Here is a 26,129-nt window from a genome sequence, read left to right as displayed (position 1 = left end):
CGATTCTGGCTTCGAGCGTGGTCGATCCTCGATCCTGCACGAAGGTCTGACAGATCCCGTCCTTGATTCTTCTTCCGCTTTGACCTGCATCGTTCGATCGACATATCGAATGTTGTAGTTTACGTGCGTGTATATATGTAGAAAGATAATTGGGTAACGCGAGTGTTTGGAACGAATGTTGTTGATCGATTACCTCGATCGTATCTTCGAAATAACCCGAGATTTCTTTCTTAGGGATCGTCCGTCTGCTCTCTGGCTTCGATCTCGGTCGATCCTCGATACCGACCAACGATCTTATCGAGCCCAGCGCTTTGTCCTCGGCCTTGCCCTTGCGTCAACATTCACGTAACGTGTTATTGCAGTTTTAAGGATGTTTAGGGTGGTTTTCAATTATTCGCGAGTAGTATTCTTAGGAATGTATGCTCTAATTTGTAAATTCTGAGAGAAATTAGAGATTTACCGATGGAGTAATCGGATGGAAGAGTCGAGGGAATATATGTTCTAATTTATCAACTCTAATAGAATTGAGAGATTTACCGATAAATCACAGTGAAAGATAAACTAAACTCATCGAATCGAATCGAAGGAGAGTCGAGGAAAAGGTTATTTCACTTTTAAGGATACTTAAGGTGGTTTTCAATAGTTCGCGAGTAGTACTCTTACAAATCTATGCTCTAAGTCATAAACTCTGGTACAGATGAGACATAGCGAAAAATAAGCTAATCGAATCGAAGAAAAGTCGAGGGAAAGGATATTTAGGCTGGTTTTCAATAATTCCTAAACTCCGATACAAACCAAGTGAAAGATAACCTAATGGAATCGAAGGAGAATCGAGGGAAATGAAGGAAAGTAGAGGGCGAGAATCGAGGCTAGTTTCTCCCCGATCGATTACCTCGACCGCATCGGCATCCTGTTGGAGCGCGACTGCAGCAGCAGCCTCTTTCTTAATCGAGGCGAGGATCTTTACTTGGCCGGTTTCCTGTTTCGGTCGCGGCCGATCCTCGAACTTGCACACGCGCCTAATCGGCCCCGGTATCTCGTACCCGACCTTCTCCTTGCACCCGTACACACCGATGCTGATCTTCGCCGTGGGTTGCACACCCTGGAAGCTCTTGCATCTCGCGTCCTCCTGTTTCGTCCTATCGATCAGCCGTCTCCTCTCCACAGGATTCAAATTCAGCTGTTCGATAATCGCTCGTATGTTCGACGAGATACTTCCTTCCCGATGCGACACCACCATTCTGACGCGTGTCTCTCTCCTCTCCACGAGAAATTCCAGATAAATCTCTTCTCGATCCTAGCACGATCTCGATCGGCGCAAGCTGGGACCGATCGTCCAACTTCTTCCGCTACGTCGATTTATCGTCATAGGACTCGAATTTCCGTTCGTGAAGCCTCTGTAATTTACGTTCAACGTGAAACTCTCCGAACCTCCACGTGGTCTGCTATGATTTTTCGCAAGAGTCACGATCTCCGCGCGGACTTTAAGAAGATAAATCACGGCGTTGGCAATATTCGAAAGGAATTTACGCTCAATGAAACGAAAAGAAACTTTCGCGCAACAGGCAAACTTTCCAAACGATTTATCGACGCGGACGTCGCTTCCTTCGGCGTAATTTCGTCCGTTAAACGACCATTATTCCCCTCCCTGCTTGTTCGTAGACGACGACCATCTGTCGCTCGTTCCTAATTGCGTTAACGAACCTCTCCTCCGTCTACCTAGTTTTCGCGGTTAGCGTATCGCTTTTCTCAGGGTTTCACGCGCGGCCGTCACTCCACACCTCCGTCCTCCTTTTCCGCGCGCCGAATAGCCGGGATATCTCGAGGACCGTTTCCCACGCGACCTTCTATTGGGTCATCTCGTAAGCTCGTTGCCGATGGCGAGATAGACTTGAGTGGAAATCCGAGGAAATTCTCTAGCGACGACGTAACGGTCTTCGTAAAAAAGAAAGAAAAATTAAACGTTCGTTGGAAATATATTCAACACGAACTTATGGGATGACCTAATACCTCCTATCCTTTGTGCAAAATTGCCCATTTCATTTCGTAAGTACACTGCCGCTCAGAAGTATCGAGACACCCAGTATATTAATACACTATAGACATCTGTCTTTAAGATCGCAGTCTCTCAGACTGCTTCGTCAATTTTACCTGTTATACCACCGTGTTGTAAAAGTAAATTTGATATAATTATAACGTTAGATAAAAAATTAGGATTTCTTTGAACGCTAGAGCTTCAAAAATTCTCTGAGACGAGTGGTTTGTAAGGATACCTCCTACCTAACGTCAACCTTTCTCGCTAGTCGGCGTCGACGAGGCTCCCTATCAGCATATATAGGGTGTCCAATTTTATTTCGATCAAACTTTGTCAGTATCTTCTATAGGTATATGTAAGAGAAAAATGTTATAGAAACATAGGTCGTTTGAAGCTTAGATAAAAAGTTATAATAAAAGTACGAAATACGAGCGGTTACTATGATACGAGACAAGAATGGCGCTGGCAAAAGTTACATTCAACACCTTGAACGACCTCAGATCGTAAGCACAGCTCGCATAAACATATTGCTGATCTATTCCTATTTTGTATCATAACCTCGCATCTGCTTCCCTTTGTATCTCGTATTATTGCCATAACTTTTCAACGAACCTTCAAACGACCTATGTCGATATAACATTTTTTCCTTTACTATACCTATAGAAGGCACTGACGAAGTTTCATCGAAATCAAATTTGGACACCCGGTATATAGAATTTCTAACGCAACTCTAAGGCACGGTTCTCCTAAGTAGCTTTACCCGACGCATCTTTCTTTCCCTTTCCTTTTCCGCCTATCCTCTCTCTATTTCCTCCTTTCATAACCGACTGCCATAAGTTAAACTACATTTCTCCCCCAGATTTACTACCACGTATATATTACATTCCAGGCTGAATAATTCTACAACGACTGTTTAAGGTCACTTCGCGTTCCGTGAGTGGCCTAATACTTACGAACGGGAGTGTACAATGTGCGTGGATGATATATCGCGTCCCTATAGTGAAACGCAAAGCCGTAGAAACCATCTAGAATCCGTTACTCCGCGGACGTCGAAACGTTTCGTCGCGTTATGGTTACAAATTCGAGAGATATCTATATACAACGTCTCGAAAGCCAATTCTCCTGAATATCACACGTTGCGAGATCCTGTCTGCAAAACTGACCGCACAAACTGACGCAACCTTTTGGTCAACGAATTGTTTCTAGAAGGTTTTTGCACGATTTTTCGTGGGTATCGGATTCGCAATCTTCCAATTTGAACTGCTTCGAATGTGAAATCTTCGATGGGATTTGAAATCTTCCAATTTGAAATCTTCCATCGAATTTGAAATCTTCGAATTTGAAATTTGCGAATGTGAAATGCTTCGAATTTGAAATCTTCGAATTTGAAATCATATACAACGTCTCGAAAGCCAATTCTCCTGAATATCACACGTTGCGAGATCCTGTCTGCAAAACTGACCGCACAAACTGACGCAACCTTTTGGTCAACGAATTGTTTCTAGAAGGTTTTTGCACGATTTTTCGTGGGTATCGGATTCGCAATCTTCCAATTTGAACTGCTTCGAATGTGAAATCTTCGATGGGATTTGAAATCTTCGAATTTGAAATCTTCGAATTTGAAATCTGCGAATGTGAAATGCTTCGAATTTGAAATCTTCGAATTTGAAATCTTCGAATTTGAAATCTTCCATCGAATTTGAAATCTGCGAATGTGAAATCTTCGAATTTGAAATCTTCGAATTTGAAATCTTCGAATTTGAAATCTGCGAATTTGAAATGCTTCGAATTTGAAATCTTCGAATTTGAAATCTTCGAATTTGAAATCTTTGAATTTGAAATCTGCGAATGTGAAATCTGCGAATTTGAAATGCTTCGAATTTGAAATGCTTCGAATTTGAAATCTTCGAATTTGAAATCTTCGAATTTGAAATCTTCGAATTTGAAATCTGCGAATTTGAAATGCTTCGAATTTGAAATCTTCGATAGGATTTGAAATTTTCCATCGAATTTGAACTCTTGGACCGAATTGAAATCTTCGACCGTCGTCGGACGGAAAGATTTTCCACGCAAAATTCAGGCCAAAGACGTGCCCACGTCCTAAGCGCCCACGGTGTTTACCCAACACCTTTCGTCGAATCGCGATTAAAAGGCGCGAACGTTCCCATTACTGTACTCTCTACGCGTGAGATTCTACACCCACCCGATTCCACACCACAAAATAACCATACAAGCATCTCTATAAATTCCAACAAATTTACACTTAACTTCTCCTCAAATCCTACATATTTCAAACTAGTTCTTCTACAATATTCTTCTATAAATAAACCGACAGGTGGAAAGCAAGAAACGAGAAGGTACATGTAACACGTCTAACGTTCGAATACCTTCTAACCAACAAAGTCGCTGGTGGTCGTGTTGCAAAATCGTTAAACGTGTTTCTGTGCACGGTCACACCTATGTAACAAGCTTATCCAGCCACCACCTGCACGATCTGTCCGCTTGCATTCCAACCGGATACGCGGCGTGGCCGCTGCCCCGCTCTTCAGTCCGGCGGAAATTGCGGAACGTAATAATTTTCCACGAGAGAAGAGAAAGTGACGTCGAGAGACACTGTGCGCCGGAGGAAAACTCGAACGGGTTGCGTAACCGGCCGATAAACGACGTTTCGACCGGGTCAGCCTGTCTACTCGAACGGTAAATCACTGGGAATACCGTTCATTAATCCGACACTCGACCGGAAAAATCATAAAACAAAGGTGAATTGGAACTGGAGCGAAGAAAGTTGCGTAAAACACCTTTGCTCGTATTCTCTCTATTTTCGAAATGAAAATCATTTTGACACTTGATTTCTTTTCGCGAGTAAAATGCACCGATTGCAGCAATCAACGGCGAGTGAATCAGCCCGCGAAACGATCGACGCCGTTACCTTTTTCTGCGCACGCGATGAATCAGACGCCTCGGTTTAAGTTATCTGCGGGATTATTTTCGAAATTCTTTTTTTTCTTTTTAATCTTCTAGGTAGTACAAGTTTGATCGATATTGCAGAGAAAAGACAAACACACCGTATGTATTAGGACACCTATTACGTTCGCACAGAATGTATTATTATTATACATTCTTTCGCCAAAGTTAGTAAACACGTATGAGTCAAAATACGCAGAGTGTTAATTCTTTTAATTTGCAAGGAAACTAGAGGAATACAAAATTACCTGTCAGGTGTGTTTACCAATCTTCTCCCCAAATATCGATCAAACTTCCCTTATCTCCCGTTAAACAAAATTTCCAAAGTTCCACCGACTCTTCTACATCACGAACAACGGAACAACGCAAAGACTCTTTTTCCGAGAAAATTTCGTGCACTCGAACGAGACGCGCGACGCGAAAGGGAAGCCCCTGTGATTTCACTGCTGTTTAGGGAGAGTTCACCCGACGAATCAAGCCACCCACACGCGTTGTCGCTACCGCTGGTTGCCACGGAGATTATCGATCAAACCCTCCTTCCACGCGGTTGCTTATCATCACCCGAGCGATGTGATAAGAATCGGCAATTAGAAACGTGGTTAACCAGAACTACTTTGCCACCGTATGTACACGGTACGACTTAACGTCGACGCGAAACGAACGATAATGGCGGACGGAGAGATTAGATCGATCGTCATCCTCGCTCCACATCTCTGTGGAACCTTCGATCAAGATCGATCTTCGCGATTTAGTGCCTTCTTCTTCCAACGAGTAGTCGGTTTTGCGTCTGGGTGTATCTTATTGTGCCATCATTCTCAATTTGCCTGTATTGCTCGAGCATAGAACCGTTACTTTGGCTCACGCGAGCCACGTCTCTCTCTCTCTCTCTCTCGAACGGTTCGCTAAGGTTCCTGGACGATGGAAATCGACCTTCGTAACGCGAGTTTCCTTTGTTCACGCGTGTCGTTCAGCCATGAAGATCCGAGACGCGAGATAGTTCGCGCCGTTTGGCTCGCGATGGCACGGAAAACGAGCAACGCTCGTAAGACACGGCACAGGTGCTTTCACGGAAATGGAAAGTAAGGCAAATTGAAGAAACTTGCAGCCCGCCGAGCGACATTGTAACGACCTATTTCGTGTCGCGATGATTCTGCAACGGCGTGTGTCCTTTATTTCGAGAACACATCGGCGAATTCGCTTTCTATCGGGTTGTGCTACATGCATCGGGATAATTGACAATCGACCGTAATTAGTAAACTCTACGTAACCGATGTTTTTATTGGGCTGTGGGACGTGCAGTTGCTGATGTCAGAATAATTGACAGTCGACCGTGATTAGCGTACTGTACGTAACTTTTTTTTTCATCAGGTTTTTGTGTTCAATTGGCTGGTAGGTCGTTAGTGACGTGCTATAGTCTGAACTGAATATATTGCTAATGCAAGTTTGTTTTTTGGGAATTTAATTGTGTTTTGTGAGTGATCCTACTTGTACAGTACAAATTGTATAATTTTCTATTCTCTATAGTCTGTATAGATTCTTTTTACGAGGTTGTACGTTGCACCGGCTACTAGGTTATTAGTGACGAGCTATAGTCTGAACTGAATAGATTTTAAAATACAAATTCGTCTTCTTTAGGAATTTAATTGTGTTTTGTAAGTGACTCTACTTTTACAGGACAAATTGTACTATATTTTTGTCTTTTCTATAGTCTGAACCGAATATATTGCTATCGTTGGACTTTAAAATACAAGTTTGTGTGTTTTAGAAATTTAATTGTATTTTGTAAGCGATCCTACTTGTACGGGACAAATTGTACTATATTTTTGTCTTCGCTATAGTCTGAATCGAATATATTGCCATCGCTAGATTTTAAAACACAAGTTTACGTTTTTTAAGAATTTAATTGTGTTTTGTAAGCGATCCTACTTGTACAGGACAAATTGTACTATTTTTTGTCTTCGCTATAGTCTGAACCGAAAATATTGCTATCGTTGGACTTTAAAATCTACTTGTACAGGACAAATTGTACTATTTTTTGTCTTCGCTATAGTCTGAATCGAATATATTGCTATCGTTGGACTTTAAAACACAAGTTTGTGTGTTTTAGAAATTTAATTGTGCTTTCTAAGTGACCCTACTTGTACCGTATAAATTCTATTACACTTTTGTGTCCTCTATAGTCCGTATAAATGTTTTTTTTATGAGGCTGTTACGTCGTATAGGCTACCAGGTCATCGGTAACGAGCTACAGTCTGAATCGAATATATTCCAGTCGTTATATTTCAAAATACAAATTTGCGACTTAAGAATGGCATTAATCGATACTGTGCTCCTCTCTTCCCTTTGTTTACTGAATTATCTTTCACGGTTCTCTAACTGTTTTACGTAAGCAAACAATATCACGCTGACGAATTCAGAACACTTTTCCTACGTGAACTTAAACTAGGCTATAGCGCAGCTAACTCATGTCGAAATATATCAAGAATTTATCCAATTAAAAACACAGTAACTTCCACAAAAGTAGAATACACCAGTTGGCACTCTATTAGCAAAAATCCACCAATACCACTGCTACACATTTCGATTAAGCAAAGATCATTATTTCCAAAAATCCATCGTTATTACTTCAACCCACAAACCCGGCAATTTCACATAACACGATCTAACATTATACATAAGTACGTACGTATAACGGGTGATTCAACCTTTCGATGGAATTCTATTTACACTTTTGTTCACGGCGAAAGCGCGTAATATCTCGATTCTCGGTATCTAAATCGTCGAAACTTCGTTTCTAATCTTGCACTAGATAAAGAATCGAGAGCGAAGTGCAGAGAGGCTTTTCAATTGGGAATTTTGCAACCGATGTCAGGCAGGATGCAGGAAATCTAGCACGGCACAGAGAACACGCGGCGTTCGCTCGCGTTTCCGTGCCATTGTCGACGTGTAACGTGTCCACGGCGGGGCAAAGAGGGAGGAAAGAAAAAAAATACGCACGAAAGAGAGAGAGGGGGGCAGGAAAATGATCCGCGGCTCGCGTGAAAATGCATCCACCGCGACGAATCGGGAGCACGACCGTTCGTTCGTTCGGTGATTTCACCGCGGAACCGCATGTTCGCTTTTTGTTCCTTCTTTAAGCGGTTATCGCGCCGATTCGTTGGAAACCGATAACGACTAATCGTTACGCCAATTGCATGCTTTGCAACGGTTTGCATTCTTTGTGCAGCTTTATCCGTTTCAGAGAAATTCCGGTGATATTTGGAAATTAGCACGTTCGATACTGTTGTTACTTGGAAACGCAGTTGTTTATCGCAAAACGCGTTACCATTTTAGGCCATTTGTAATGTCGCTTCATTTTCGAGTGATTCTTAATCGCGCATTGGCAGTCTGGGTCGTCGACGAACCAGGCGAATTTTTGAAACGAAGCGAAGTTTGATTGGAACGAATTTTTATTTGTAGTGGAAGACGTTTTAACGAATTTCAGAGGGAAAATTAGAGAAACCGTTTACATTTCATTCTCCTACCGCTTATGCTTGTTATAAATTTTATAGAAATATATAATGTCACGTAGTTTCATTTATACGTTCGTAGTGTATAATGTTGTTTTTATATAAAATAAGTTGTCTTTTAAGTCGATTTGACGCGTGTCCGTAGAGACAGGTATGCAAGAAATGTCCGTGAATTTATTTAGCGTTAAATATTTGACTTAAGAAAAATTGTATAGTATAGTAGAGACATTGATAAGTGTTCCAGAATTTTTTCAGATTTTTCGAAAGCCTAGAAGAGTGTAAAAATTAAGTTTGGACAAAAATGACCCAGTTAGCCTGCGGAGGGTTAAAGTGTATAGTCGGTGGAAGCGATGCGGTGAGGTCGTAAAATCGGTCGAGCGTCAAAACACACGTAAACCGAGCGTCAAAACAGCAGTTCGAGGGAGGTAAGGAGCTTGAACCTCGCTCAGGAGCGTTCTTGTCAACTCAAAATTGCTTCCTTCGTTGCATATCTTAATCCTTTAACTTCGAATAATTCAGTTAGTCTGCATTCATTTGGTCAGTGTCGGGTAGTACCGTGTGGTTTGTCTTTATTTCAATATTTCAGCGTAATATTAGTTATAAAATATTAAGTTTGCACTTTGCACTCAAAGGTCATTTGCTATAGGAAAGGTTCCAAATCGAATCTTTGAAATTTTTCAAAACTGACGTAATAAACTATACTATTTTATTTCAACGTATTAACGTATTCTTGAGGTTGATTCTTCCTATAGGTCTCTAGGTGTCTGATAGATCACGAAAATATCAGCTCTAAGAGGGTCTCAATCAACTATTTAACGTCGGTTCTCAGTCGCTACTCGATTGCAAAGAGTTAACGTATAAAAGAATGGTTTATTATCGTTTATAGTCTATAATTTATCATTGTATACTATCTAAAGGCAAAATTTCGAGCCCGACTCGACACAGGTTTTGACGAACGATTAAACGAAAGATCGCAAGCAGAAATTTTAGATATCATTTCACAAATGATGAAACGGTCGTATTTTCCGTAGGCATGGTAGTCTCATTGGTCGGAATTATTTTTTGGTAGCGCGTGCTCGGTCGATTGCCTGGAAAGCGTATAAATTTTATTCAAACGAGTTTCTTCAATCCGTGTGCATATTATCTTTCCCCCCGTTTCTACAGGCAAAGGGTCCACAGAGCGTTTAAAAGGTAAAAACACCTTGCCTTAACCCTACTGCGTTCTTCGTTTTGACTGTACACTTAAGGTAGTTGGGTCAAAAAAGACCTAAAGACCTTATGTGAAACAATTTTTGTTTCCAACGCGACATATGAAATAATGTTAAAGAACGTAAACTTGATAACAGCAAAAATGACTAAAAACATAAAAAGGCGGTGGGTCAAAAAAGACCCGAAGACCGCTCTAGCGTTAACTAACGACTGCACAATATCGCTTCCTCCGACTATACATTTCACACGACACAACCCTAGAAAACGCGTCGCGAGTATGTTACCAGCATATCAAACCCGTCAAATCCGCAGAAAAATCCGTGTCACCTTTCCTACTATTACACACCTTGCCCCACAACAATGTGCACACGCAAAACCGACAAATTACTCGAATTTACGTCTATCAGTGTCGCGCGAGAACAAAGGGACTCCGGGCGAAACAAAGAATCGCGCGAAGTTAGTCGAACTGTATAAAAGTCGCGCAAGCAGGTGCAAGAAGCCGAGGAAGAAGAAGAAGCGAGGACAGCCAGGTCGAATCGTCTCGTCCATTTATCCAACGATTATACCAGAGAGCAGGACACACCACCGTAATCGCCTAACCGGTGGTTCTCTTCTCTTTCTTGTTGCGACCTCGGTCACGCCGCGAGCGCGTCCTCAAGAACTCGTTTCGAGCGAAAGAGAACTCGCCCGGTATAGTGACACGCACGCGGAATACGTTTTAAAGGCTCGCCTAGTTCTCACGGGGCCGAGGCGGTTTCGTCACGGCGGCGAGAGGCTAATTGCGCGGATTTCAACGATCAAACGCCGCTAAAGCCGCTCGCGTTTTTCCTACATTTCCCTTACGGTTCTTCTCTTTCTTCTTCTTCTTTTTTTACGGTTTCCCTTTTCAACCTGCCCGTGAAATCTCGACCCCCCGGGGTCCTGGGAAGACTCGACAACACGCAATTAGAACGTAATTCTAGATGGAATTAATTAGACGAATGGAGGTACCGCAAGCACACGTTCCTGCCGATGAAGGATAGGTATCATCCACGTGCTCTCCAGAAAGAAAGCGACGTTTACGGCAACGCGGACGATTGGACGATGTTATCGAGGCCAAATGTTAGGCGAATCTGACTGGAACGTTTCGAGGTGTGTTTAGAAGAAACGTTGATGATTGGTGGGATCTTTTTCTCGGCAATCCTTGAATTTCACCTACTCGAGAGTTGTTTGTTTGTTTAAGTACACGGGGAGAGTAATTCTTTGGTGTACTATGATAAATGAGGATTATTTACTGGTGTTCAACGTGGATGAGCGTAATGAGTTTTAGAAAAAGGCGAGAGACTGACCACATAGTGTGAGACATCGTGCAACTTCCAATAAGAGTTAAGAATTTTCACTTAGAATTTAATTTCATTTTGTAAAATTGAGAGAGTATACAGAGTGGTTCGCCTAATTATCTTCTCTAGTTATGGTAGCACGGTATTAATTTTCCCAAGTTTTTTTTTTAATTATCTGAAGTCTGTTTCATAGAGTTGGCAAAACTATATTGGCCACATAGTGCAGAGCGAGTTTCCATGAAAAAAAGGCTGCAATTCTATGGCTCGATTCCACGATAAATGAACGTTACTGGTTCACAAGGTGGATGAGTGCAGTAAGTTTCCGAAAAAGTCGAGAAGAGGCTGTTTTTGAGATTAGGATTTTTGGTTATCGTTAGCACGAGTGTCGAGTAAAAAATGTCCTGGCGAGAGAAAGTTCGGTTTACAACTCCAGAGTTAGAAACTCATTTCTCTCGTCCTCAATAGCCAAGTGCCTTGCCATAACAAAGGGCCTTCCAGAGGGTCGACATAGACAGTCGCGACGGTCAAGGGACTTTCGATGCCTGTCGCTTGTTTCTCTATCCGCCGATTTCGATGAAATTTTCAGCGTGTGTATAATTGACACAGATCTACAAAACGTATTTTTTAAATTTTCATTACGAGCTCAGATAAAAAAGTTGTAAAACGCGACCTCCGCTATTTTCTTCGCAATTTTTTCCAAATTTTTTGTACACGTCATGCAGTAAACTAATCCTAACTTCTCAAAACAACTCAAGTCATTTTAATTTTAGGCCCAATTTTAAAAAAGTTATTCCATCTTATAGGGTGTATGAATACTTTTTTCGGTCACTGTACGTAAGTCGCAGCGAGTCTTTTGCTTTGACACATTTGTTTGCTTGCTTTTGTATAAATCTATGCAGCCAGCATCGCGTAAAGTAAATGCACGACACGGCATACTAACGAAGTGCAATAGCGGTTATTTTCCTAGCGATATCCGCCTATAGAAGTCATACACTTTTACGGAGGTGTAGAATCTTAGACGTTCACGTGAGCTCGCCTCGGTCTAACAACAAACATTCATGTGAATGTATGAAACAAATATTTTTACCAATAAGAAATTATTTGAGCAACAGAACCGTCCCTCCTCTTGAAACTAAGAAAATTAAATCGTCTGCCTGAAAATAAATTGCGGTTCAAGGAGTTAATCCTCGCGAAACAGAAACAAACGTCCGTCGATCGATTATCTCTGTGGAGGCGCGATAAAATTTCTCTATCAAGAAGAAAGGCGTCGCGTTTATCGATGAAACTGGTGAAACGTGAGGGGAAAGTGAATCGAAACGGGCGATCGATCTAGAGGATCCAACTACAGGGGGTAACGTGAGATTCGTCGTTGCTCCGGCGAATAGAAAAATCGTACGAGCAAGTTTTATGTTTCAACCTCTGGCCTGAGCGTCGTCTCGTTTTTCAGAGCTCGCGTTCGCGTCGCGAGAAATCTAGCGAAACGGAGACAAAAGTCGCTTTCGAACGCCTCCAGCGGCTGGAAAAAGTTTCTTTCGGACCTTTTCACGCCGCCCTGCGCGCCTTGTCTTCATTAGCGGAATTAATCACGGAACAAACGCACCGTTCGGTGGCATAGATGAATTACACTCTCTATGAAACGTCGGGTATATGAATCTGTGGAAGAAACGATTTGCTCGGAGATTTCTTTCTTCAATTTACGGTTAGTTGAGATCGACACACTCTTTTCTACGTTTTGACATACTACTGACACTTTCACCGTCTCAATTTATCGATCTTAACCCCTTGACACTTGAATGGTTAGGTTGTGGCGACACGCGTAGGTGCCTTGGAGAACATTAAAATGTAAAATTCAGGCGTTTTTATGGTATTAAAGTTGTTAGGGATTGGGTTCACGACATGGACGCCTGTTTACGCTACTTTCGAACGCGCCTCTGTTTGCTTCGCGTTAATTAAAATTTCCTTTGAAATTGGCGACGAAACCCAGGAAGCGTTTTATGGCTGTAGAGAAATAAAGCACCCTTCCTGGTGCCCGACATGTCGTAATGTTAGGATTGTCACTATCCTTTGGCCGTTCGAAGCTCGAACGGCTTACTCATAAGGGTACAAAGGACAGCGCCTCCACACATTTTAGGCAATAGTTGGTTTCAGTAGTGAAAACGTCCTCTGTAAAAAACTACTTTTGCACACTAAGAAAACGTTCTTCGAGACTCCTCTCTCTGCCGCGGCATAACAGTAAAACCTTTCGCGTCACTCTGACCGCCCAAGTCCCGTTACGAGCGAGCCACCCTTGGGCCTCGTTCCCTCGCCATCGCGACATACCGCCACCCTGCCAACTTGGAAATTTCAGGGTGGGCGGCATGCTCGCGGGCCATGGAGGACTGTCACCTTCCAATCGGCGTAGACCACCACCTCCTACCCATCCACTTTTTTATAAAATAAGCTCACCAACGCGGCACACGAACAGACAAGAACAGAAAGAGAATAGACAAGTAACTCACGTCGAACACACACCACATAAAAGTACTTTCTTTTAATATATTAAAATACCACGACATCACACCACCAACCAAACCTCACCAGCGAACCAGCGACAATCCAGCGTCACCACTCTCGAACGTACAGCTTGTTCCAAGTACAAGACGCAACAAAAGTTGTTGCGACCTGATGAGGACGCAACGAAGTCTCGGTTCGGCGGATTACTTAGTCACATTTGGCCGCCAGACCGAGGTGCCGACGTTCGGAAGACAGCAATATACCCCCCGTGGACTCACTCGGACAATAGGTCCCAAAAACACTCGGGACCATAAAACATTCGTTACAAATGTCACAGTTTTCGTCGACCAATAGCCGAACACACCACGTTTTCCTCCTCCATAACACAACCACCAATCAGAACCGACGTAATGTCTATATACACACCTACACACCTGAAAACAGGGAATGACAGTACGAGTGCACGAGTGCATCTATCAAACACCTACATCAACGAACCAGCGAGAACTATCATCAACCTGCGCCAGAACTCCTGGTCATAAGACTTGATCAAAGTCCACGACGCAACGAAAGTAATGAAAATTAACGTGAGAAATGGAAATAAGTATATTCGTAAGCGTTAGAAATCTTGTTTTTTTTTTTGGAAAACGAAATTTTGGGTTTTCAGAAGTTTCGCTGAAAATGACAGAAATTAAAATTCGTTAATTATAGGATGACTGAGGCCTAATACAGAACACTGCAATATCTCAGTAAACAAGTAAGAAAATTAATCAACAACAGTGTAAGATATTTCGTTAAAAAGGAAAGAGAGTCGTATTCAAATTTCAGCTTCAGTTACAAGTCTGCCGTAAGTATTCCATATCGAGTACCATTCTTTTAAATCGCCACGTTTGACTTTTCTTACATTTTTCACCATGACTTCAAATCGCTCAAACATTTGCATAGCTAACTATGAACTCTTTGCAGGCGAACTCCGGGATATTCCGGCGTTTTTACCTTCTAAACTCTCTGTGAACTTCTAAACCGGGGAAGAAAATCGTATGCACACAGCTTAACCCCTGTGTCAATAACCACAATACTTTATTTTAGCGTTCAATTTTAGTAGTTTTCTGAGAAGAAAATTCGGATAGGAAACGTAGCAAATTACAGCGATCTGGCCGGATATTAAACTGTTTTACCGGGGAAATAAAATACTTGAAGTGAGAGAGTGTGGAAAAATTTTTACGTCGAGTCTGAAAGGGTTAAACTTGTGAAGGATTAACAGAGATCGAAGAAACCAGCGATTTCTTCCGCGAAAGAACACCGATCGAACACCGATCGAGGTAGCGAAGTGGTTCGAGGAGGCGTTTAGCTAGAAATGCCACACGATTGAACGGTTCTCTTACGGTTCTTGCGATTCCAAAGTGTTTCGCGCGAGAAAACCCAGGCAACGTCGAAGCGGCTCGACGAATCCGTATTCCGCGGCCTTATAAATATTTAAATCGCGGCTGGACGAGGCACGCGGAGTCAACGACACCGTTCAAACCAACGATCCTTTCCGTCCGTTTACCAACCGTTCTGGATCCTCTCTGTCTGTGGAAGCAACGTAACACCGCCGCCGAGGGAAATAACAATTGCTAATTCGAGAGTCTTCGCGGTTATCCACGACCCGGAAGGGAGGATTTCGCGGGCAGTCGAGCAGGAAGCTAAGACCATTCTCTCCAACTCTTCTTCACCGGTTCCGTATGATGGAGCAATTAAAAGGCGAGGTGAAATTTTCGAAGAAAGTTCAGATGCCTCATTGGAGCGTTTAATAGCGTGGAATAATAACGACGGGGAGCTTTTGTTTTTTGTGGATTTTCTTGCTGAACGATGTATCGACTAATTGTTCGATGAGAATTAACTGTGCAGGGTGTTTTAAGTACCGAATTGAAAGAGCGTTTCTAATGTCGTATTTAAAATTGAAAATTAGTGAAATATTCGGCGTAGAAGTGAATTCTTTACGATTTTTGGGTAGAATCGAGGTTCGATTTAGAAAGAATGAAAACAGATCAAGAATCCAAATAACCGTTTTTAAGGTTTTTAAAAAGAACACGGTGGAAAAAAGCCGAACAGCGTAACAGCGCTTTCTGAATGGGATGCGAAAAGATCGAAGCGGCGCGATAGCGCTCCTTCTGAATGTCGTATTTAAAATTGAAAATTAGTGAAATATTCGGCGTAGAAGTGAATTCTTTACGATTTCTGGGTAGAATCGAGGTTCGATTTAGAAAGAATGAAAACAGATCAAGAATCGAAATAACCGTTTTTAAGGTTTTTAAAAAGAACACGGTGGAAAAAAGCCGAACAGCGCAACAGCGCTTTCTGAATGGGATGCGAAAAGATCGAAGCGGCGCGATAGCGCTCCTTCTGATTCTGTGTCGAAAAATGCTAAGCAGCGCGATAGCGCTTCTTTTATAATAGGTAGCAACGAAATACAAAATGTATTACTTGGATTACTTATACACAAAAAAAGTAGCGAAGCGACGTACATGCGTCTGAAAAATTGAGCGCGTTTCGTGAGATTGTGAGTGCGCCGTCAGTTGTCCGTATCGTTTTCAAATGCGCTGGGATTTTTCGACATGAAATCTGAAGAGCGCGAAAGCGGCGCGTGGGACTCAAACGGATAATTTCCATTATTTTCGACGACCTTTTGCCATTTTGCCCTTTGCCATCGTGATAGAAACTCGGCAGCTTTGAATCGATTGTGCGAATCCAGTCGGAAAGAGTTCATTTCTACACCTAATAAATAGAAATTTAATGCAAACAAAATCCAAACCTTCGTAATATGAAGATTAATAAATATTAAGATATTAAAGATACTATGAAATTTCAAATTTTATTTATTCTAAATTTCTATTTATTAAAGCTAATATTAATTTCTCGAATAATATTTTCCATCAATTTCCACTTTCCTTCCTTTTGTAGACACTCTACCGGCCGAAAGTTTCGAATCACCTCCCAATTTTCATCAGTACCGAATCTGCTACAAATTTTTCATAGACTTGATATTGATATTGTGGAGATAAATAGCAATTAATCTCATATCGACTGATTCGAGCGATAGAAAATTCGTTAAAAAATTCTTGAAGCTGCTGACTCTTTTCCGGGAATTTTTGTGTAACTTGCAATGCACAGTGATTCCGAATTTTTGGCCGGTATTGTACATCCTCGACAAAACACCGGCAAATTCTCTACCAGAGATTCCATGCAAGAATTAATCGTGCAACGTGCAAAGTACCGAATCGCGTCAAACTATCCATCCCACTTCTCCCCCTTAAAAACATTCCACCCAGATACCATCTCTGAATGCGAGAAACCACGACCTAATGATCGAATAAAGGAAAAACAAGAAAGAAAAACCGGACGACGAACTGTTACAAAATGAGAGGGAAAAAAGGAGGAAGAGACGTTAGAGGCTCGTTCCGTCGAGTGCGTACGTTTACTGAAGCGAAGGAAGAGGAAGTACGACGAATGGAGGAAGCATGCTAATTTCCATCGTCGGCTCGTACCGACACCGAGAGTCGTTTATCTGCCTTGAAAGAAAAAAAACTTGGCGATCGACGCGGTCTGATTGTCCATCTCCGCGTTGCACCCTCTGTCTCTAACAAACTGCGACAGATGGAACAAACCAATTCCTCCTCCAGCATGCTCCACGGTGGAATACAATCGCGAATTGTCTCTCGGTTTTCATTCTAAATCATCAGCCATACGCTACTACCGCTTTCTAAACGGCCATTCAAACGTTCGAGGAACACCGCTGCGCTGGCACAGTTCTGTTCGTGGGAGACAGATTCGGAGGGCCGATTCTTCCAGTCTCTGTTAATTAGGAGGTTCGCGGAAGAATCGCGTGGACGCGTTCGAAGGAAAGTTTGCCCCCTTCCCGACGTCCTCGCTTGGATTGCGCGTTGCGCGATTTATGCCGGATAGATCGATCGTCTTGTTATGGATAGAGGATGTTTCGTAGCTTAGAAGAGCACAGCGATCGATCGATGTTTCAAGAAATTCGACACTTTGCGAACTTATCGATGAAACTTATTTATCGGAGTTTATCGAAGAACAGCGATTGACACGAAAGCTCGAGCCACTTGAAAAGATCTGTTCTAAGGGAGAAACAGCATCGGTGCGATGGTTCCAGGTTAAATTGGTTGAAATTTGCACCGATGGAAAGTATACACGGTGCTGTTCGTAGGTTTTAGGACACCCATTATGCTCGTGTAGAAAGTATTATATGATTCGAGGTGGATTTCCTCGGTGAAGTTGGCGTCGTATTTTATTGAAGATGTAGGTGTGTGTGTGGTACTCGTTATGCTTGGAGATTCTAGAATGGACGATTCTTTTTTAGGATCTTAATAAGTTTGTAACGACTTTTGCGAGTGGAGTAATTAAGTGACAGAGAGGCTCGCTTCGGATTCAGCGAGCAGGTTTTAGCAGCTTTCGGTTGATTTTAGTGCAATGCAGTAGCGTTTGGTAGAGTTTTGTAGTTTTGGTAGGTTTCAGTAGAGTTTAATAGTTTTCGGTAGATTTCAGTAGATTTCTGTGGGTCAGTAGGTTTTAGTAAAGTTCAGTAGCGTTTAGTAGAGGTTAGTCATTTCGGTAGATTTCAGAATTCAGCAGTTTTCGGGAGATTTCTGTAGGTCAGTAGATTTTAGTGAAATTCAGTAGCATTTGGTAGATTTTCGTAACTTCAGTAGTTTTCTGTAGAATTCAGTAGTTTTCAGTAGATTATAATAGATTTCTGTAGGTTAGTAGGTTTTAGTAAAATTCAATAGCATTTAGTAGATTTTAGTCATTTTGGTAGATTTCAGAATTCAGCAGTTTTCAGTAAAGTTCAGTTCGTAACTTCAGTAGTTTCCTGTAGAATTCAGTAGCTTTCAGTAGATTATAATAGATTTCTGTAGGTTAGTAGATTTTAGTAAAATTCAATAGCATTTAGTAGATTATAATAGATTTCTGTAGGTTAGTAGATTTTAGTAAAATTCAATAGCATTTAGTAGATTTTAGAAATTTCAGTAATTTTCAGTAGATTTTAGTAGATTTCCGTAGGGCAGTAGATTTTAGTAAAATTCAGTAGATTTCAGTAGAATTCAGTAGTTTTCAGTAGAATTCAGAGTAGTTTCCAGTAGTATTTAATAATTTTCAGTAATTTCAGTAGTTTTCTGTAAAATTCAATAGTTTTCAGTAGAATTCAGTAGAATTCAGAGTAGTTTCCAGTAGTATTTAATAATTTTCAGTAATTTCAGTAGTTTTCTGTAAAATTCAATAGTTTTCAGTAGAATTCAGTAGAATTCAGAGTAGTTTCCAGTAGTATTTAATAATTTTCAGTAATTTCAGTAGTTTTCTGTAAAATTCAATAGTTTTCAGTAGAATTCAGTAGAATTCAGAATAGTTTCCAGTAGTATTTAATAATTTTCAGTAATTTCAGTAGTTTTCAGTAGAATTCAGAGCAGTTTTCAGTACATCTCCGTAGGTCTCAAAAAATTTCAACAGACATTAGTAAAACCCAGTAGGTCTCGAAAGATTTCAACAGTACAACACGCTCAATTCCAATGAAATCCATCAGAATCCATCAAACGTCAGCACGCTTCACACTTCAGCAAGTGTCCCAACCACTCACGAACAGGTGCATACACTCCTCCCGAATCGTCACCATCCTTCACGATTCCTCGTTACTTCACCGTCGATCATCACTGTACTCTATCCAATAACCAACAAACTTGCCGATTGGTACAACGCGGTCGGCCGAGAACCCTCTGCACACCACGGAACAAAAGTTGCACAAAAGCACTCGCCGCGAGTGTGTTTACTCGCGCGCGTCTCTCGAAAAGGCTCCGCTCGGACAGAGAAAGAGAGATCACGCCGCCTCGACCTTCGCGATCGATCGGAAAGTAGGCGAGTTAGCCGACTGAGGGAAGCCCTTCGCGCGAAGCCACGGGGAGAAGGAAGCGGAGACAAACGCGAAAGAGAGCGAGCGAGAACAGAGTCCGCGTGTCGCGCGCGGAAAACGCGTCGTCGTGTACTGCCAGCTCGCCGCGCGACTCTTCCTCTCTCGGCTCGGTTGACTTTCGGCGCGGGTAGAAGTGGTAATGCCAGCCGTGGAGGTAGAGCAGGTGACAGGGACGTAATCGCGCGATCCAGCGCCACAAGTACCATTCCCGAAGGGACGGGGAGAGGATTCGAGCTTCCGTAATTCTGTTAGAGCGACCTCGCACTAGTCACGAGCCACACTGGTCGTTACCGGAGTGGAAATTAACCCTCGAGCCGCGAGGAATAATTGCCCGAGGAAGGTTGCGCTGCTTCCAGTTCGTTTACAGTTTAGATCAGTTATTACGAGTTATTTTTTTAGCGATTATGCGTGCAAACTGAGCTGTTGAAACGTCATTTATTGTTGTACTCTACAATTGTCTATGAGGAGGTTCATCCGAGTGTGAAAAATATTTGATGGAAAATCCAAGGAAATTTTACAGAGATGACAATGATTTTACCAAGAATTTACGCTTAGATTCTTTTATTTTTGTCAAATTTAAAGGTTCTTCGTGTAAGAGTAAATAATTACAAGGGGCTTAAAACGACAGAAACGACTGAGAATTCATCGAGGAAAATCACCGCCGGACTTGATAAATTAGCGGTGCTTACTACTCTAACCACCTTGGATATGATGATTATCCACGAATCCGGGAAGAGTACCGTCGAAATGTCGTCGACGATAATATTAACCTTGTTCAGAGAAATTACGAAAAGCCTATTTATCTTTTGTCTTAGGGATCAAACCAGGAAACCGGGCATTATTGCAGGATAGCCGAGTGTAAGCCGCCGTGCGACGCGCCTAAGCAGCGACCGCGGGACCCGAGCCGCAGGGCCCCATGGCTTGCAGGGCCCTAACGGCCGAAGAAAAGGGCAGCGGCACACCTAGCCATCGACGAGCGAACCAACGTCATTTTTAATATCTGTCGTTTTAAGCCCCTTGCAACTTTTTATGGAACGACTTAATATACCATACGAAATTAGGTCAAATTACCGTGTTACACAGATGTTCTATTTATTATTCCAACACGCTGCGTGAAGTAAAAAGCGCTACTGTATTATACACGATTTACAGTTCGATAAGCCTCAGTCTCGCAAAGTTCAAATAATTAAAGTTCTGTTCTTGTTGCACCTTCGTATGATTTTCTTCAGGCTGCGTGCGTTTCTCTTCGCTATTCACATTTTGATATCGCGATGGTAAAAAGATGTTCTGCGCGTATATTGTGCATAATTCATGCTTAAATTCAAGTTGAAATTACAAATTCGCGCTTATTGCGCAACACCTCCTGCGACTTGTTATCATAAGGCACGGGGTTAAAAAAGAAAGGAATTCTGTAGGATGTGAAGAAAAATTTGCGTCGGTGTAAAAGTAAATAAATCTTCAACACACTGCCAGATGTTACACGTGAGTGATAATGGATGAAAGAGGAAATTATGTCTGAGAATTAGGCACAGTTAATAAGAAAGACAGGCCAAAGTACTCATAATATTTAGAATGTATTTAAATAATGTTCAAAACTGATTAAAATGATAAACTAAAATATTACGAATATTCAGAACATTAATTTTTGCCCACCCTACGCAGAGACACATGTCCTCCAGTAAAACTTAGTAACATAGAAATCCCACAAACAGACTCAGTTAAATATCTTGGTATAACGCTTGACTAACCTGGAAAAAACATATTCAAAATAAATGTAAACAACTGAAACTAAAAACTAAAAAGATGTATTGGCTGTTGGGAAGAAAATCGAAGCTCAAGCTAAATAGCAAGCTACTTATCTACAAAACAATAATCAAACCGGTGTGGACACATGGCATTCAACTCTGGGCCACTACCAGTATATATATCAAACGTCGAATTGCGACAAAGATTCCAGTCGAAAACGCGCCCTGGTACATTTCTAACAAAATAATACACAGCGACCTGAACATTCCAACCGTGACAGAAGAAATCATCAGATACAGCAAACGACACCTTCACCAACTCACGCGTCGTGAAAACAATCTCGTCATCAACCTGTTACGAATCAACGACCACACGTACAGACTGAAGAGGGCTCACCCCCTCAAACTAGTTAACAGATTTACCCAACCATCATAACCGTCGTGACAAACACTAATACTACTGGTAGATTCCTGTAGATCTTCTATAGTTACTATTTAATCTTTAGTTTAACGCATGTAATACTTATACTAGTCATGTCATTGACCAAAGCCAATATATTTGCTAAAAATTCCCCCGTGGAATTGATTGTAAATTTTATGGAGTGCAATAAAAAAAAGAAAAAATTAATTTTTGCCGAGTGCCCAAATATCAGTGCAGCATAGTAATTGGACATAACTTCGATCGATTTCGTTTATTAAAACGTCACATAAATACGCGTATGAACGATATAAATATTGAAAATATGAATTTTTGCCGAATGTCGAAGTATCAGTGCAACGCAGCAATCGAGCACAATTTCGATTAATCTCCTACAAGAAACGACGTTTCACATTCTGCAATTACCGAAAATAAATCAGCAGAAAGACAGCCTCACTTAGCGTCCGAATATTTTCGAGGCTAACTGTATATACAGAACGGCTAATTCTCTCTCGGATCACGTCCTACCTAAAGCATCGCGTGTAACAGACTGTCGAAATTTGAATTTGCTAATTCGATCCCTTTAACTCCGATCTCCGCTGCAACGTTGAAGGATGAAAACGGGGAACCGGCGGAGAGGGGTATTATCGAACCGCGAGGCAAATCCTGTTCGGATACGCCACTGAAGACTAATGACCCCTGACAAGAGAAAAAGAGGGACGATCGAGGAGACTGATCTACGAGGAACCGGACAACCGAGCGCGCTGTAACGGTGCTACCAATCTTGCCAGCTGTTCACTCGCTTCAGACACCAAAGCTCTCCCTCGTCTCTCCCACCGTTCTCTCTCTAAAGAACACACGCGAACACACACACACACACACAGTGCTCTAACCTCAGACGTTCACTTCGTCCTGACAAAACGTTTCGACATCGCGAAAACGTAGCAGAAACAGGCGGTCTTTTTCGCCCAGGAACTCGGTTTGCTTTCTAAATCGCGCGATCCTCGAACACGTTCACGCTCCATCAGGATGTCGCCTATCGTGCTTTTCTTCTCGTTCGTCTGCCACTGACCTATCGTAACTGTGTCTTTCGTAATACCCCCCTGGTCCTTTCGTAATTTCTACTCGACGCAACGCGCGCCTGTAAAAACCACCAACCGGACATTTGTCCTGTTTCTGGTTACGAACTAGGACGATTCCGTAATTGGCCGTTGCGTCGGTGAAACCGCCGCGAATTTCGGAATATCCTGTCGCAACGGCGAGGCGCGCGATCGTGACACGCCTCCGTAACGTTTCCAGGAGAATTTTTCGGCCGCGGAAACGTGTCGGAGATTCAGAGGACGAACGTGACAGCCTCGCGCGAGATTAGAGGCGACCTTTCTGCGGATTGTACGCGGATCAATCGTATCAACTGATCGGATAAACAGAGGTTCCGTGAAACAGAACAGTCCTCCGCGGAGGATTTCTAAGGATTCGCCGGCCTTGCTGGCACGTCGTGACGAAAGCACCAACGCAGTACGATAAATGCCACGCAAATACCAAACTGGCTTACAGATCGACTTACGTGCAAATGTCAAAAGCCGTGAACAGATAACGCGAACCGGGATAGTTGTGGATCTTCTACCAGTTATCTGGGATAATCGACGAAATTTGTGGGGAAAATTGTCGAGGGGATCGATAAGCTGATAATTCCAATGAAATTTCTTGGAACGATTCATGTGTCAGATTAGCCGACGATGTGTTAACCTGAAAAAAAGAAAAAAAACTAAAATCCAGACGTTTTCTAGTTTCACAAGCGTTTTCTCGCTCGAACGGAGCCACCGCGTAAGCTGTTTTACGTAACGAGCAAAGAAAGTCCCTCCTTATGAGCCACGAAACGTGCCGACAATTTCTAATAGTTTTCGATGTATCTATCTTCAGATGAAATGTACCGATTATTTTCGAGGAACGAGAACCTGTTCGTTGGTGGAAATAAAAATAAGTAGTAGACGATAACAATGGCGAATAGTTGAGCGTTGAGATCACCGAAGAAGTTAGGAAACAACGTAGAGTGCTTAGGTTGGTGTCACGTTACAGAAGACACCTGTAAGGAAGTGTATACAACAGTAAACTGCAGTATCTACAGGTTCGTCTTACCGACACGGAGACAGTTACCACTCGCTTCGGGGAGTTCCCCTACCAGCGAGAGCTAAATTCGTCGGTCTGTGCGTTACCGACCATATCTACTTAGTCACAGACGAGATATACAGTAGGCTACTCATTTCATGTATTCTTTTGTCACACGATCGTGGGGTCCTAGAACCCTTTTACCAACGTTCTACTGTATCGATTGGGACTGATATTATCACAGTCGAGATACAGAGTAGATCACTCGTTGAATGTATTTTTTTGACACAACATCGTGGGTCCTAGAACCCCGTTACCATTATTCTACTGTATCGATTGGGACTGGTATTTAATCACTGCGCTACGAGTGGTAGGAATTGAAATGAAAAACACCTAAAATTTGTTATTTTAAATGACGGAGATAAAATTTCGAATCTTAGGACGAATCAGATTAGATTCAGTCACACTTATTTGCGTTTTCAGATACAAAGATGTATCGACACACAGTATCAATGTACAAACGATCAATATCGATCGTTTCGCGCGATGTAGTTCCTGAAACGACCGTTCTTAAGCGTAGAGTGCGTTTCGAAACCGGTAATTTTGGACAACGTCGATATTTCAGATCGTGTGACAAAAAGTCCCATAAGATGATCGGTTTACCCAAAATCTCGTCTGACTAAATTCGTCAGTCTGTGCATTACCGACCGTATCTACTTATCTTCGCGCTGAAACCACCTTGCTATCACTCGACAATTCCAGATGTCGTTCGAGATGCCAAAACTCGAACGATTATCTCGATCGACCATCTACGACGAAATTCAAACTAGAAATTTTCGAATACCTTGTAAAACTGTGAATGGTAATTCTCTAAATTTCTCGATAATAAAACAGAGACATTCCCGGGGCATACCAAGAGTTAAATTGAAAATGTCAAGTGGCGTCGGACGTGGTCGTGCGTGGAATTCGACGGGAATAACGAAAATGCATTCGCACCGATGGCAACGTGTCCCGAATACCGAAACGAATCTGCAGCATGTCGCAACCGGTGCAGTTATTTTATTTTCGCGGCAAAACCAACGAGAAGAAAACAACGTTACCAGCCATACCGGAGCCTATGCGCCACGTTCACTCGGTTTTCCCGATCAACCGAAAGCGAGGCTAGCCTCGCGAAGCTGTTGCTCGAGAAGTATTCGACGGGGCTCGAGATCCTCGCCTGTAACGCGTGTCGGGCCAAGTAACGGTAAACGCCATATCGCGTCGCTCTTATATACTGTCCTATTCACAGTGCGCTCACTCTCCAACGTTTTTTTCCCCATCTACGCTGAGCGACTCTGTTTACGATTTCGTCGTCGGTACAGTCGGTGGAAGCGACGTAGTAAAATGGTCAAATTGCTTGGGTGTTCAAGCATAGGTAATCGATGCACGTAAATGGTAATTTCAGGGAGATAATTAGAAGATAAGGCGGTACTATAGTATTCGAGACCAGGCCTTATTGGGTCGTATGATACATCGTTGGAAAGCGTATGAGTAGAGGAATTCAAGATGGCTACTTTAAATGTCTCATTCAGAAAATACAAGTGGAATTAGCGTAGGAATCGAGGAAAAAAATCAAGGGACCCAAACGGGAATCGAACGCGTGACCTCAGGCTGGCAAGTCGAGACTTTGCCCACTACGCCAATAGTGCGCGCTCTCTACTTTTTCTCGTCAGTTCCCTATTTGGGGATGGAGGCCCCGATCCTACATTAGGATACGGTGAAAAAAATTTATTCTTTTTGTAAAAAGATCATTTTACTTACAAGTGCATCTGTCATTACGTATATCTAGGCGTGATTTGAGTCTTTATAAAAGTAATTATGTGTTCGAAATATTACTGTAGTATTAGTGTGTACAAGATACATTTTAATCGATACTTTCTGAATAGGACATTTCTGATAGCAATGACCAACCATCACTTTCCAACGACGTATCATAAGACCCAATAGGCGTGGGCCCAAATATTATACTAACCAAGTTCTTCCAACAATTTCAGCCAAATAATTAGGTTCTTCCCTTGTAGTATGCTTAAACAATTTCTCTGCACCTTAATCCGTAACACCTATAAATTAATTTTCACTAACAAGCCAATCATTATTGAACAGGAGAGAGGACAGAAGCTTAAACCCCGCAGCATTAACAATTCCAAGCAAAAATTTCATATATCAATCGACAAAACGACACACGACCCCACGTAAAGCTACATCAATCGTTGCCGCCACATTTATTCCACCGACTATACCTTCTCGCTTTTACTCACTCGCGGAACACCTTTTGCCGGGTATCGAGCCTCGATACTCAGACGTTGGAACTTTTCTTCATTCACCTACTC

The 26,129-nt window shown here is 42.2% G+C and overlaps 1 protein-coding gene across 5 annotated transcripts in view; it reads right to left on the bottom strand.

Annotated features, from left to right (window-relative positions):
* Window positions 1-26,129, bottom strand: part of LOC108571003 — a 60,004-nt gene that overhangs the window by 2,904 nt on the left and 30,971 nt on the right. The gene's annotated exons all lie outside the window — the stretch shown is intronic.

The sequence above is a fragment of the Habropoda laboriosa genome, unplaced genomic scaffold, assembly GCF_001263275.1.
Source record: "Habropoda laboriosa isolate 0110345459 unplaced genomic scaffold, ASM126327v1 scaffold88, whole genome shotgun sequence".
Classification (NCBI taxonomy): domain Eukaryota; kingdom Metazoa; phylum Arthropoda; class Insecta; order Hymenoptera; family Apidae; genus Habropoda; species Habropoda laboriosa.
Note: the sequence above shows the minus strand (reverse complement) of the source record. Positions and strands in the feature narration are given on the sequence as shown.